Raw genomic sequence first — 16,851 nt, 5'->3', positions numbered from 1 at the left:
GGCCTTTTTAAGCCTAGCCATGCATCCCAAATCTCTGACAAGTTCTGATACCCTAATGAGTGCAAGCATGGGCCTGGGTAATGAACCATTTACAGGTTACCTGTTTGCATTAGAGACACAGGTGTAAACCAGGGATGAATTTCATGTTTCCTATCCAATTGACCAAACTGCACCTAAACTGGGTTAGGGAGGAACTCTGCTTAACATGGATGGAGAGCCTGCTCCATAGATGGGGTATTCTCTGGGATACATACTTATCTCTCCAGCAGGTCCTATTTATATCACAGGCAAGGTTTAAGTCTTTATAACAGGTAATTCTGGCACTGTTTGTTTTGTGGATATGCAGGAGGTTGATCAGAGTGGGGTCTGATAATGCCCTGTATGCCAGGCATAGATCTCCCCTCAAAAGCAGGTAGGAGATAGAATACAGGGAGAGGGCATTGAGGAGGTCTGCATAGGACACATTACTTATGCCTTGCATTCTTTTAGTGAGGCACTTCTGTGGACATTCCAGTTGTTGGATATGCTTGGTTAGGTACATACCAAAGGGGTCATTGCACTCAATGATAGGTCTGATGAATGCCGAGTAAAATGGAACAATGGCTTCCTTGGGTTTAGATGCCATACCTTTGTTTATAAGTTGTGCAACATAGAATGATTTCCTCCCCACTGTAGGCACATGATGATCAAAGGCTAGATTAGTATCTATGTGTGTCCCTAAGTCCCTGACTATTGCATCAGCTCTAAGGGATATGTTATCAATATGATAGTTACTAGGGATGGATGACTTCCCAAAGGATACTATTATGCATTTCTTGGCATTTAGTTTTAGTCCATGACTCTGACACTAGTTGTTTGTATGTATCAGCCCCTCCTGGAGAACATTTGTGTCAGTGTGAGATTCAATGACAGCTCCTAATTTGCAATAATCTGCAAATCTAGTCAGCCAGAGACCATTGACAGTGGCTTTGACTTCTGAAAAGTTAATGCCAAAAAGGAGCAGTCCAAGGACTGATTCCTGAGGGCCTCCTCTTATGACTGGTCTCTTTATAGTGGTGGACTCCCCAATTCTAAGTTCCTGGGTCCTTTCTGTGAGCTAGTTGGCTATCCACCAGGTGACATACGGGTTAGTACCTACCTCTTGAGTTTGTCAACAATGTCCAAGTCTGGTATTGTGTCAAATGTCTTGGCCAGGTCAAGGTAGATAGTGTGACTGGTTTTGCCTTCATCCATTGCTTTGGTGACCTTGTCAAAGAAGTCCAGCAGGTTGAGTAGGCATGAGCTGCCCTTGACAAAACCAAACTGGGTTGGGTCTAGTGTCTGGAGGTTTACTATATATCTGCTGATCATCTCCATGGTAATTCTTTCCATGACTTTACATATAAGACTAGTGAGACTTATGGGTCTGTAGTTTCCAGGGTCTATAGATGGCCCACCTTTATGCAGAGGGATGACTTCTGGAGATAGTGGACCATTATAGGGTGGACAGGGACCTCCTACAACAAATTGTTGAGCTGTGCCAGCCACGCCTGACACACAGAACTAAGAGAAGGGAACCCATCCCAGTGGATACCAAGGTATGTGTAAGCTTAATGATACTAGCCACAGGTACCTTCCAAAGGCCAACTGGGGATATCATGGGGATCTCACAGGCATCAGCATCCAGGGTACAACACCAATTCCTGGATGCCATGTCAGCACATGCAGTGAGCAAGTATACTTCCCCAACACCCATGAGGCATTGGCCAGCAATATGCGTCTCTTCCACCAAATAGCAGAATACCCTGAGGTAGTGGGTGCTATAGACTGCATGCACATATGCATCAGAGCACCACCTGGTGAGCAGGGTATGGTCTACATCAATCACAAGGGCTTCCCCTCCATCAACTGCCAGGTCATGTGCGATGCCAGGGCATAATAATGAATGTGTCTGCTGGCTTCCCTAGAAGCTATCACAATTCCAACATCTGGCATCTGACATAGCTGTACCAGAGATTTGCCAATGGGGACATCCCTCATGGTCACCTAGTGGGGGATGCTCATTATGCACTGGAGCCGTGGCTTATGACACCCATCAGAAAAGCACACAGACCCGAACAAGAACTCCATAATGAGGCACACGGACAGACCAGAATTATAATAGAGCTTGTGTTTGGGATGCTCAAGCCATGGTTTCGGTGCCAGGACACTTCCGGTGAAGCCTTGCAGTACTCTCCACCTACATGTACTCAAAATGCCATTGTATGTGCCATGCTACAAAACATGGTCCTGTGGAAACAGTTGCAGCAGGAACAGCACGGGGCAGGGCCACACAGCCCCCCACCATTGCTAAGGCCTGCACAGGTACAGAGTGACTCAGAGGAGGAACAAACTGAGCCTGCCACAGTAGGCAGAAGGAGGCGTGCCCAGTATGCCCTGGCCTTGGCAAAGAGGCAATGGATAGCAGATACACTAACACAGGAGGGACACAGGGAATGACACCTCTCTCTGACTCACACATACAGTAAAAGGGATGACAAAAATGACACTACCTGTGCTCAACCATGTATAGGGAGTGTACTATGTACATCTGACATAGGCAGCCCTCCAGCACCATCCTCAATACTGGCACACCCTCAAGGTAAGTCACTCTTCTTACCAGTTGCAGAATGGAGTAGTATGTGTTGTTACTTGATCTACAGGATGGATGTGAGCATGCAAGGGAATTGGGTGGCTGAATGGGATAACAGCAGATAGTAGACACCTATAGTGGCAGCATGTGATCTGTAACAAATACTGCTGTCACCATAGTAGCCAGTACATGGTGACAGAACCCACTGCAGGAAATTAGCTGTGCCACATGTGTGTCAATATGACACACACATGCCAGTCAGGGAGGTTCACATACCCAACAACAGTCTCAGCCAGCAAGACAGGTATAGACAAACATAAAAAAGGCTGTGCTAAGGCCTCTGAATGAAGGCTATAGGTAACATCCTCCCCCCAGGCCTACACATACAGACTATATCAGGTCAGGCAGTGGGATGTTAGTTCTGAGGGTTAAGAAGTCAGAAACTGATATGTAGGTCAATCAAACCTAAGACATGTAGTACACTGATATGCCTCTAGTTAGCATGATAGGTTACAATACAGAATGAAATGGACTACATGACATACCAGTACAGTCATAGCAAATGTGTACAAGTGTCAGGTGTGTCCCCCCAATCCTATGTAGAAATGTAGAAAGAGTCAGCTGCGCCCCCCAAATCCTGTGTAGACATGTAGAAACAATCAGGTGTGCCCCCCAATCCTGTGTAGAAATGTAGAAACAGTCAGGTGTGCCCCCCAATCCTATGCAGAAATGTAGAAACAGTCAGGAGTGCACCCCCAATCCTGTGTAGAAATGTAGAAACAGTCAGGTGTGCCCCACCAGTCCTGTGTAGAAATGTAGAAACAGTCAGGTACGCCTCCCCAATCCTATGTAGAAATGTAGAAACAGTCAGGTGTGCCACCCAATCCTATTTAGAAATTTAGTAACAGTCTGGTGTGTCCCCCCCAATCCAATGTAGACACGTTGTAACAGTCAGGTGTGCCCCCCAATCTGATGAAGACATGTAGTAACATTTATGTGTAGGTATAATACCAGTGGAGCACAGATGACCTGAGGTGGCCAAGGTAGCAAGATAAATTGTAGCATTTGTACAATATGCAGGTATGCATGTGTTAGGTTGGTGTGTGTTTCATATTGTGTGAGAGTGGTCAATATGTATGCATGTTGAGGTTTGACCTGGTGGCCATTGCCCACTACTGCCGATGACAGGGCCAAGTCCTCACAACTGCAGTGCCAAAGACAATACTCTCCAGTATAACACATGCTAGCAGTAAGCCATTGTAAATGTATGGCAGTAATATGTGTCACCATCTGAAAGATGGACATGGCATGACTGTTGGGCTAGATATACAAGCAGTACACAGGGAAAAGTACCCCAGACATACAGTGTATAATGTGTAACTGTGAAATGGACACACCCTTGGAATTCTACATATAGGCATGCATCACATTCTCTGGGCTTGTAGTTGGGAATATCAATGTCATATGGCCAAACACTTGCAGATCACAAAGGTGATAGGACTGATGTATTGGGAAATGGCTGATGTCCCTGCACAAGCCAGCATAACTGAAATGCCCGAGGAATATCTGTGAGTCAGATGCAAGTAGTGTCAGTAGCACACATGCACCCAGCTCACCCAAACACCACCACAGGTACCTCTCCGGTCTCATTCCTGCTGTTGGGAATGGGTACAATATGACCTCCACCTGTGTATGGCAATAGTGAAAGAATGCAGCATGCAGTGCAGATGTCCCATGCAGATGTGTCCCTAGCTGTAAGCAGCACCCTGCCAGCATCCACACCACCTGATCAATACTAATAGAAAGTATTGGCATGAGCACCTAGCACACCTACCCTGACACCCCAGGGGAATATACTGTATGGCAGTCTGGGACTGTTAGAGTGACAGAATGCAACAGCCTGCTACAGCTGGCCTGGTTCCCTATTAGCTGATCGAAGATGCATTCTTTCAAATACATCTTGATTGAACTTTATAGCATGAAAAGGCAAAATACCAAAGCAACATATAAGCGAATTCTTTCCCGGAAAAATAAATCACTTGGCTGCCTTCGGTATTTTGCCTTCTTCGTTACTGTAGTGCGGTCTTGGAGTTGGTATATTTAAGTAGGGGGTGTTGGGGGAGAAGCCCTCCACATTAGAAATAGTTTGTGGTGTGCATGTGTTGTGTGTGTGTGTGTTTCTCAGAACAGTGATTTTTTTTCCCTGGGAAAAAATCACTGTTCTGAGTGTCTGAAATTGTAAGCTTTCGCTTACATGGGGTCAGTGAATCAGCATTCGCTTTTCTAAGCCTTTGGTGATTCAATATAGACCCAGCTGGCCTACATCACCACCAAATGGCTTACAGGCCTTTGCCAAAGACCTGCGTCTGACCCGTACGGCTAATGTATGTTATGTCATGGACACCCAAATAACAACATAACACACTCCACATAAGCCGTATGCAAGGCCATGTGGACAAACCACAGTAACATGTCCACCATGTCCCACTGCATTAACTGTGGACCAACACCAAAACACAACTGTGATGAGGTGATAACTATAGGGAAAGTATCAGAGAATGTATACATAATGTATGGTAGAGGATATAATAATGGGGGGGGGTGGGAGCATGGGCAGCATGGAATGTGCAAAGTCAAAAACACAGCCATGTGCACATACTATCCCTGGCTGCAAACACAAAAATGGGTGGCTACAAACCTGCCCATACACCACAATACCGGTAAAGTCTTGACTTATGACCCCTGCCTCTGGGTAACCTGTGTGAATCTGTACAGCTGTACAGTATTGCCACAGGAAGATAAGGCCATACTGTCGCATCGATGGATGTACAAGTATGGGATCCTCTGCCATCACTGTGCCAAGGTGCTGAACTGGATACAGAGATCCAGCAGCAAGTGTCTGCTGCTCCCCCTCCAGAATGGCATAACTTTCCATGAATATTTAGGCATTTGACCACAATACTGGACACAGCTGTATTCACCCTGTGTTCCCCAGGACATCACTACAAGCAAAAAGGTCTACCTGACAGTACCTGAGGACATAAAACATCACAATGTATAACAGTACACATGTCTGAATATCTCTGCTAACACCAGTACCATGTAGCAGAAGCAGCACATACCTACTGTACACACTATCCCTTGCACAGTTAGACCCCATTTTGCCAACTGATCTACAGATATCCTGCAGAAACATTTTGCTAGCTGTAGGTGTAGAACACAAAGGTCTGCACTGGAGTACAATCTACCTGAAATGGATCCACATATTCAATACAGAAGGGCATACTGGGCATGCACACACAACTAGAGAAATGAAGGCAATGTCAGACAATAGCATACTGAAAGGTCATACTGGGCATGCTCACATACTTAAACAAATGAAGCCCGTATCTGCCAACAACAGTGGACCATACATATCTGACAGTTGCAGATGTTGTTGCATACACTCCTCAGTATGGTCTGCACACACATTGGATAGGAATACACACATATATCCAAGGACAACATACTATAATATGCCAAACATACACATACATAGATGTGTGGAAGAGAGTGACAGTGACAAAGAGCCTTCCATCATGAAGCCTGTCCCACCCAGCACACAGCCAAATGGCTATAACCACATGATGTGTAAATGTCACTCACTGTAGAAATTAGCCACTGGTATCCTTCAGCATTAAAGACTCTGTGGTGATAGTGCTTAGCTGTGCAACATGACTGGACAAGGCAGTAGTCATCTAGCAGTTGTATACATGTCCCTGCGGAATATAAACCTGTGTGTGCCTGAGTGTGGTGTGTCTACCTCTAGATGAGGCAAGCCTGATGATGTCATTCACTTTGAAATACATCTTTGGGAAAAAAGTAGCCCAGTAATTTCTGTGGCACATCCTATAACAGTGTAATGCTGTAGTGTTAGAAACTAGTTAGGTAGAAGTTCTAATCCCAGACATGGCAACTGTGTGTGTGTGTGTGTGTGTGTGTGTGTGTGTGTGTGTGTGTGTGTGTGTGTGTGTGTGTGTGTGTGTGTGTGTGTGTTGGTGTGTGTGTCTCTGTCTGTGTAGGGAGCAATGCTTTTTAGGCTAGTCACACTCACTGCAATTCAAATGCCCTACGTTGGCAAGCCTGCTGATGTCATTCACTTTTAAATACACCTTTGGGAAAAGACTAGCCCAGTGATTTCTGTGGCATGTCCTATAACTGCATAAAGCTGTGGTGTGATAAACTAGTTAAGTAGGAGTTCTTATCCCAGACATGGCAACTGTGTGTGTGTGTGTGTGTGTCTCTGTGTAAGGAGCAATGTTTTTTAGGCTAGTCACACTCACTACAGTTCAAATGCCCTACTTAGACAAGCCTGCTGATGTCATTCACTTTGAAATACACCTTTTGGAAAGAAATAGCCTAGTAATCTCTGTGGTGCATCCTATAACTGTGTAATGCTGTAGTGTGATAAACTAGACATGGCAACTGTGTGTGTGTGTGTGTGTGTGTGTGTGTGTGTGTGTGTGTGTGTGTGTGTGTCTGTCTGTCTGTGTAGGGAACAGTGCTTTTTGGCTAGTCACACTCACTACAATTTAAATGCCCTACTTTGGCAAGCCTGCTGATGTCAATCACTTTGAAATACACCTCTGGGAAAGGAGTACCCAGTAATCTCTGTGGCGAGTCCTATAACTGCATAATGCTGTAGTGTGATAAACTGGTTAGGTAGGAGTTCTTATCCCAGACATGGCAACTGTGTCTGTGTGTGTGTCTCTGTCTGTGTAGGGAGCAATGCTTTTTAGGCTAGTCACACTCACTACAATTCAAATGCCCTACTTTGCCAAGTCTGCTGATGTCATTCACTTTGAAATACACCTCTGGGAAAGGAGTAGCCCAGTAATCTCTGTGGCGCATCCTATAAGTGCATAATGCTGTAGTGTGATAAACTAGTTAGGTAGGAGTTCTAATCCAAGGCATGGCAACTGTGTGTGTGTGTGTGCCTGTGTAGGAAACAATGCTTTTTAGGCTAGTCACACTCACTACAATTCAAATGGCCTACTTTAGCAAACCTGTTGATGTCATTCACTTTGAAATACACCTTTGGGGAAGGGGTAGTCGGTTAATCTCCATGGTGTATTCTATAACAGCACAATGCTGTAATGTGATATAGTAGTTTGGTAGGGGTTCTATTCCCAGACATGGCCAGTGTGGAATCTGTGTACAGTGCAATACTTTTGAGACCATTCACAGTCACTACAACCTCCCTTGACCTTCTTTGGCAAGCCTGCTGATGTCATTCCCAGTGAAATACAACTTTGGGGAACAAGTAGTCCAGTAATCTCTGTGGCACATCCTATAACTGTGTAATGCTGTAGTGTGATAAACAAGTTAGGTAGGAGTTCTAATCCCAAACATGGCATGTGTGTGTGTCTGTTTGTCATTCGTATCCTGTGTGTAGGTGGCTGTGAGCATGTAACAACTGGACTCAATGTGGAGCGGGTTTTGCAAATTTCTTATATGGGGGCCCTATTTTATGTCACAATGTCCACCTTACAAGGATAACAGATGTCAAATAGTCGAGAGATTGGGGTGCTAATTCATACCCCTACATGTGACATCAAGGCCTGGCAAAAAAGTCAACAGCCCTTGTATTAACCAGAGAACACTCTCAACTCATGTCTCATACACAAACACACTTGCCTAGGCAACAACTGCTATGTTGATAGTACCCTGCCTATTGCCCACAGATAGTAACCATGGTGTGATTGCAGTGGACTACAGAGGGCATGGCACCCTGTCCATCAGTACAATAGGCACATACTTGCAGACAGTGTGCCTTCACTATTTTCCCCACTGGACGATGCAACAACTGTAGTGCCATCAAATGTGACCCACAAAGGACATACCATGTCTTAAACACATGACCTGTATGGACAGATGCCACTGACACCAGGGAATACCTGTATCATGCTATCAGTGTAGGTGCAGGGTCAACCTGCTGTCCAATACCAGTTCCCGTCTCATGAGGCCAGGACAGTCACATCTGATGATAACAATCTGTGTACACAACATGGGCCAGACACCCCAGGCACAGTTCCACATATCACTGTACATGCATGTGGGACATGTGCACATCCCAGACACTGTCCATGTCATGGACTAAAGAACAAATACATGGAAGCATTGCACAGCACTGGCCACACACAAAAGTAACCCAGGTGACTGGATGGTGAATACAATACCCACCTGTGTGGGCCAATCCAGACACTACACCCCTGAGCCACACTGCAGACTATTGTCATGTGGTCTGATGCCAAGGTATACCCTTCACCTATCGTTGTATAGCCTTTTGGCACAGGCAACCACTACACACCCTTGAAGCAATGCACCCATGCATGTCAGTACTGGTACCTTGTGTCTGTGTGTGTGGTGTATGATGCTTCTGACCACATTCACACTCACTACAACTACTATTGGCATACTGAAGCATGCTGTCTGATGTCAGACACCTTCACATACCCTGTGCCCATATAACTTCTGGATAACCCCTGTGGTGCATGTGATACCTGTGCATTATTGTATTTTGGCAAACTAACTAGTTAGGAAGTGTACTCCTGACCCTGCCAAGTGTGTCAATGTGTGTGAGTCCCTGAGAGAGTGTGGCTGTGTTGACAGTGACACCTGTTCAAGTGGACAGACACGTGTACTACACCTACCATATTGCTACTATATCACTGTTGCAGATGTCACTCATCATCACATATAAGTTTGGGCAGCTCTACAACATAAAAGCTATGTGGCACAAGCAATAACTGCACAGACATGTAATAGCAATACATAGTCAGGAGTTTGAAACCCCATACTGGTAGGTGAGTGACACAAACATGCTTATGTTTTACTCTCCCACCCCCTCCCTGACTTACTTTGTCTCTGTCTGTCTATCTCACTCTCTCTCTGGTGGATGTGGAGAAGTACACCTGCTTTGCTTAGGCAGCAGCTTGTGTTTTGTAAGTGATGGTCATGATCAGCTAATGGCCTCTGCACAAATTGCAGTCCTCCTCTAGCCGATTGCATGTGGAACAGCTGTGGTAACATTCCCATAGCCAATTCCATGGAAACACACTCCAAAATCTAGGAACATCATTTTGGTGTTGGGCCTTTTCATTCACTGTGAGCAGGACCTAGATCTGGTATTTGGCAAACAGCATCACAGATGGTTTTGGGATTTACCTCTAACAACATACACTGTGGAAACAGGCCAACAGACAGGAGAGGGATGTGCCTGACATGACTAAAATGTAAGTGTTACTATTCTGCATTTGGAGTAATGTTGGTTTAACAGGGTGTGTGTGTGTGTGTGTGTGTGTGTGTGTGTGTGTGTGTGTGTGTGTGTGTGTGTGTGCGTGTGTGTGTGTGTGTGTGTGTGTGTGTGTGTGTGTGTGTGTGTGTGTGTGTGTGTGTTTGTGTGTGTGTTTGTGTATGGCTGGTCTACACATTTTAATACCGGTCATGACAGTGCTATGTTTTTCATGAAACTCCCATCTGTAGGGTCATCTGCAGACTGTGCAGTATGTGGAGCCTTTTGTTTCTCACAGAACTGCAGAGGCATATTGTGAGGATTGGAGTCAGTACATGGTGATAGCCACGAGAGTTACTGACTTCATATCCCTCATAGGCTATATGTCACAACAAATGCTGGTATGACAGTAAATGTATGAGGTTATCAAAGCAACATGCCAGTATTGGGCCAGTGTTCATAGCTCCAGCCACAAGTCTGTCAAGCTTTGGTGTGCATATGTCATGCAGCAAGAGGTGCATATGTTCTGTCCACCATTATTTATTGACATCATACCTGATAACAAGCCAGTCAGATATCAGACTGCTAGACATGTTATGTATAGTAGGGATTGTTTCTGAGGATATAACTTGGCCATTCTGCAGTTGTGTATACAGTACTGGGGTCTGTGTACTTAGGGTGATTGTCGACAGTATGTGTATTGCACATACGTACCTTGGGCTGTGCACAGACTGTGGCAGATGCCATTGTTCTTGGCCCTGTTCTGTCTGATGTTACATGCTGCTCCAGTGTATGGTACCCTACTGGCTCACATTTCTGTAGGGCCAGACACACACGTGTCCCATACCACAGTCACCCATCAGACCAGACAGTGCCATGACCCAGTGTATGTAGGGTTAGTGTGTTAGTGGCACATATGAGGATGGTGTTTATCAGACAGCCCATATAGTGTCATATTAAGCTTGTGTACCATATGTGGCTGTGGCTGTGTTTACACTGGTTATGGGTATGCACTTTCTCACAGGTGTCTGTTACTCTGTGCGGTGACATGCGTGTAGAGCCCGCTATAATTGCAGGTAAATGTGTATTCCCCTATACAAAATGTAGTCCAGTGTTGTGGCAGTCTGCCTGAAGTTTGCACAGTGCTTTGTGACATGCCTAGCAGCCTAGTGCAATTACCCAGTCTGCTGTTATGTCCAGTTATTTGCAAGACATACTGCTGCCAGGCCACCATAACTATTGTGTATTTCTGACAAAGCAATGGGATTCTGTACAGCTGTATGACACTAACTACTTGGTAGTATGTGGCCAAGTGACCCCTACACCAGCAGGTATTATGTGTCAGGACAGACTGGCATGTGGGCATACATAAACTGTGTGGGCATATGTAGTCCAGTATTTATGTGATATACCCATGTACATGGCTATTAACATCTACATTGGGAGGCATGGTCCACATGTCTCGCATGAAGGGGATATGTGTACACCTCTGGAGTGACCACAGAGTGCCAGACTGTCCACATATATTGGTCATATCTCTGCTGTAGTACACAGGATCATTACTGTGCTAGCAGTGGTACTGTACTATGATGTCCTTAGGATGTCTGTCAGTACCCAATGGCGCACATGTCAAAAGCAGATGTGACCTCCCACACACAACATGTCTGTTAAGATAACCCCTATTACAGTAGCAACAATCTACATATATACCTGCAATACATAAATGGCATTCCCTTGCACTAAGAGGTTGGGACTATTGGTGCTGAGGTAGGACTCCACTCCATGTTCTGGACATATGGTAAACATATATGTATATATATTTATCCATATATCTATATAGATATACACACATATACATATCTACATACATACATGGCTATATATATGTACACACACACACACACATATATATATATATATATATATATATATATATATATATCTATATATATATATAGATACATATATATATATATATATATATATGGTTCCCATTCAGAAGCCTGAAACATCATAAGCCTGAAAATCAAAATCCTGAAACCAAAAGCCTGAAAATTCAGAATACTGAAAACTCAAAATCCTGAAAGCCCAAAATCCTGAAAGACCAAAATCCTGAAACTCAAAATCCTGAAAACACAAAATAGACATACTGATGTCATTGTGGCTTTGCTATTGTTAGCCCTGTGGTGTTAGGTCATGCGTTGGGGTCAGGTAAGTGTGCGGTTGGTTTTATTTTAGGATTAGGGGTGGTTTAAGTGAGTTAGGGTTAGAGCAGGTTAGGCATGTATGCAATAGTGACAAATATTGGGGTTAGAAAGTTTAAGTGAGTTAGGGTTAGGGGCGGTCAGGTGAGTGTCGATAGTGACGGACCTTAGGGTTAGGTTAGGGTCAGGGTCAGTTGGTAGATATTAGTGTCTTTATAGTGACATATTAGCATTATTTGTGTTTTCAGGATTTTGAGTTTCAGGATTTTGGGCTTTCAGGATTTTGGGCTTTCAGGATTTTGAGTTTTCAGTATTCTGAATTTTCAGGCTTTTGGTTTCAGGATTTTGATTTTCAGGCTTATGATGTTTCAGGCTTCTGAATGGGAACCATATATATATATATATATATATATATATATATATATAGATATATATATATATATACATATAAACACTCAAATATATACATATACACAGCAATATATGTCTACACATATACAGACATAGATACATATGCACATATACTTATGGATATCTACATATATATCGACATAAATAGGTATATTTGAATATATATGTATGCACATATAATTATAGATATCTACATATATATCAACATAAATAGGTATATCTGTACACATTGGATGTGCATACATATATATCTATCTATATATATATATATATATATATATATATATATATATATATATATATATATATATATATATATATATATATATATATATATATATATCTACATGCATCTAGGACATTTCACTGAATGCACATTTCACTGAAACTCATATGACTGAACACAAATCACTGAAAGCACAATTCACTGAAAACTCAATTTACTGAAACACATTTCACTGAAAGTTATATATGGCCTTTTCTCCATTGTAGTGCGACCCTGGAGTTAGTATATATAGTAAGGAGGGTGTGTGGGGCACAGCCCCCCACATCAGAGGAGGCATAGCCCCCCCCATATTTTAAGTATATATTATGTTCTGAAAAGAGTAATATATTGGAATTGCAAGCATCCATGTATATAGTTCAAAATATTTAAAATATGTGGGATGCTACCCCCCACACCCCCTTTACCGTATATACTAACCCAAGGTTCGCACTGAAGTGGGGAAAAGGCCATATATAACTTGCAGTGAAATGTGTTTCAGTGAATTGAGTTTTCAGTGAATTGAGCTTTCAGTGAAAAGTGCACATTAATTTGACTTTCAGTGAAATGTGCATTCAGTGAAATGTTCTAGACCCATATATATATATATATATATATAATATATATATTTATGTATGCATATAAGTTCATAGGTTCATAGATTTATAGGTAGGTACTAAGCTATCTGCCCAAGGCAAGGGCATTTATAAGCCTAGCCAGAGTGTGTCAGCTTTCGCTGCCCCATTGATTAACTGAGCCTCTGTCAAGAATAGCCAATGAAGTGATCCCAGGGTTGTATTTTCTGTTACCCATCCACTTGTCAATGTTTCTCTTGAAGAGCATTAGTGAGGGGATCTGCATAATGTAGTTAGGAATTTTGTTCCAAAGCATGGGGAATCTCTGTGACAGGAAGCTATCCCTCCAGCATATTCTATTTATTGTTGTGGTGAGGTTTAGCTCACTAGAGCAAGTGGTTCGCAGTGACTTGGATTTCTTTAGGTGGAGCATGTCCATCAATTCTGAGTTGGACATGGCTTTGTAAGTCAGGCAGAGATCACCTCTGAGTAAGCGATATGCCACTGAGTACAGCCAAAGCTTTTCCAGTCGGGCTGCATAGGACATATGTTTAAGACCAGTAATCCACTTGTTGAGGTACTTTTGTGGTCTTTCCAGCTGTTGGAGGTATCTTGTGAGGTACATCCCAAATGAGGCATTGTACTCTATGATGGGTCTGATGAGTGACGAGTAGAGGGGCACTATAACCTTTTTATTTCTAGATGGGGAACCCTTTAGTAATTAGATGGGGTACATAGAAGGAATTTCTAACTACTTTGGCAATATAAATGTCAAAGGAGATATTACTATCTACCTGTGTCCCCAGATCTCTTATTACCTCTTCTGTATTAAGGGAGCTGCCGCCTATATGGTAATTCATGTGTGTTTTGTTTTTCCCATATGGGATGACTATGCATTTTTTGGCATTTAGCTTGAGGCCATGACTTTGACACCAGGTGTCTGCCTCAGTAAGGCCCTTTTGGAGAATGTCCATGTCAGCCAGAGAGTCAATTATGGCTCCCAGTTTGCAGTCATCAGCGAACTTGGTTCGCCATAGTCCTCCTGTGTTTGCCTGTACTTCTGAGAAGTATATGCTGAACAGTAGGGGTCCCAGGACCGAGCCTTGTGGGACACCACTTGTGACTGGTTTAGAGTCGGACCTGGAGCATACTATTTTTACCGTGTGAGTTCTGTCTGTAAGCCAGTTGGCAACCCATCTCATTACGTATAGGTTTATGTTGAGGCTGGTGAGTTTTTCTATAATTCCCGAGTGGGGAGTGGTGTCAAAAGCCTTGGCGGGGTCAAGGTAGGCTGTGTGAACCACCTTCTCTTCATCTATGGCCTTGGTGACTGTCTCAAAAAAGTCAGCCAGGTATAGTAGGCATGATATTCCCTTAACAAAGCCAAACTGGGTCGGGTCAAGTGATTGGAGGTTCCCAATGTCTTTGTTAATGAGTTCCATGATGATGTGCTCCATAGCCTTGAGACCAGGCTAGTCAGGCTTATGGGGCGATAGTTACCAGGGTCAGTTGTGGGCCCTCCATTGTGGAGTGGAACAACCATTGCTGTGCAACATTCTATGGGCACGTAGCCTGTGGAGAGGCTGAGGTTGAACAGTGTGTTTAGGTGGGGGGGTTAGTTTGTTCTGTAGTTCGTGCAAAACGTAGCCTGGGACACCATCTGGCCCCATTGACGCTGTGCTTTTGGCTTTTGAAAGGGTTATTTTCACCTGTGCGTCTGTGATTTCTGGGACACAACACTTTTCCGGTATTGTTGTGGGCCCTTTTGGGGGTGAGAGGGGGGCGAAATTTGCACTGAATCTATCTGCCAGGATGTTGGCAATATCAGTAGGTTCTGTTCACAAGTAACCAACAATAGAAACTCACGGTAGTTTGGTTACAATAAAGGCTGTATTCCTAATATGAAAAACGTTTCACCAACACCACGTCCAAAAACTCCAAAATAATCAAAATACTTCTTTATTGACTGACAAACACATGTGGATTGAGCGCTTTCATCTCCATACTGGAGACCTCATCAGAATCAAATACCAGCACTCACAGCATCCCTTATATACATCACTAAATAAACTAATCAACACAATCAATTAATCAATAAATCAATAAAACAATAAAACAATAAAACAATTGCACATTGTGTGCTAAGCCTAAAAGATGGCTGGCCATCATAAGTTGAACAAGAATAAGAACATCCACCTATACTTGTATGGATGAAAACATATATATGGTATAAAAAAGATGTATAAAAAACAATTATAGTGCATTTATAGTACATCATAGCTGTATGAATTGCTAAAAATTGTTAAAAGTTATTAAAAAATTAAGAAAATTTAAATTATAAGATGTTTAGTAAATGCATCATCCAGTACATATATATAATGAAGCCTAACCAATATGTCTAATAAAAATATGAATGTGTATAAATATAAATATAAATATAAATATACCCGCAGGTTATGAAAATTATCCTTTAAGACAACCATATTATTACAATTAAAATATGTGTTTTTTAGGATCATTAGATAATAATTTAAGGGCTGGTACTATAGATATATGGTCATTCAAACCCTTGCCGCTACAGGCATCAAGCCTGAGCTGCCATATCATCTCTCTATATGCCAGTTTTGTCTCCCAGTCACCCCCCCCTATCTAACTGGTCTACAACCTCCAGCACCCAAAATTTGAAGTTGGCCTTATCACATGTTAAGGAATGTCTATATAATGCATTATTTTCATTTTTACGATTTATATCCCTTATATGCTCATATATCTTTTTTCTCAGGTGACGTTCCGTTTTACCAATGTAAAAACTCCAACAAGATTTACAATATACAAGGTATACCAAACCCTTAGTGTAACAACTACTATATTTCTTGGACTTCAATGTAATATTTAACTAGGTATTGTAACTATTTTTCCCCTGCTATAAATGGACATTGGGGACATCTGCCGCACCTGAAAGTACCTTTTTTATTTGAAACAGTTTTTCCTTGATTTATATATTTCTTATTTTCTAATATGTTTTTTTATATTGTAACTTCTCCTATAACTATAGGTCAATTTGTTTTGAAAAATCATAGTTCTTGTAGACAATGTTTTAAACAAATCCCATGTCTCGTTAATACATTTTTGTAATCACCCTATGTTCCGATAATATGTAAGGGTCAAATAGGGTAAAACTTTTTTATTATTTTCCAATACTTTTTCAGTTCTCTCCATTGTTCTATTGTTCAGGTGATTTAATAGTAGTATATACTTATCACCCCATCCATTTATTACATATTCTTTAATAGGCTATCTAATTTCCACAGGGTAACCTCTTTGATGAAACAGATTTTGTACTTTGTCAATTTCAAGAAGAAACTCATCCTTATCTGATGTCATACGGGCCACCCTAATCATCTGCCCCTTAATTATGTTTCTCTTAAGGTGTTCAGGGTGGTCACTATTAAAATGCAAATATGTATTCAAAATGATCTTTTCTATAAATAGTCAATTTATAAATGCTAGAACTA

The sequence above is a fragment of the Protopterus annectens genome, chromosome 4.part0 (assembly GCF_019279795.1).
Source record: "Protopterus annectens isolate FY-2018-M chromosome 4.part0, PAN1.0, whole genome shotgun sequence".
NCBI classification, from domain to species: domain Eukaryota; kingdom Metazoa; phylum Chordata; order Ceratodontiformes; family Protopteridae; genus Protopterus; species Protopterus annectens.
Note: the sequence above shows the minus strand (reverse complement) of the source record.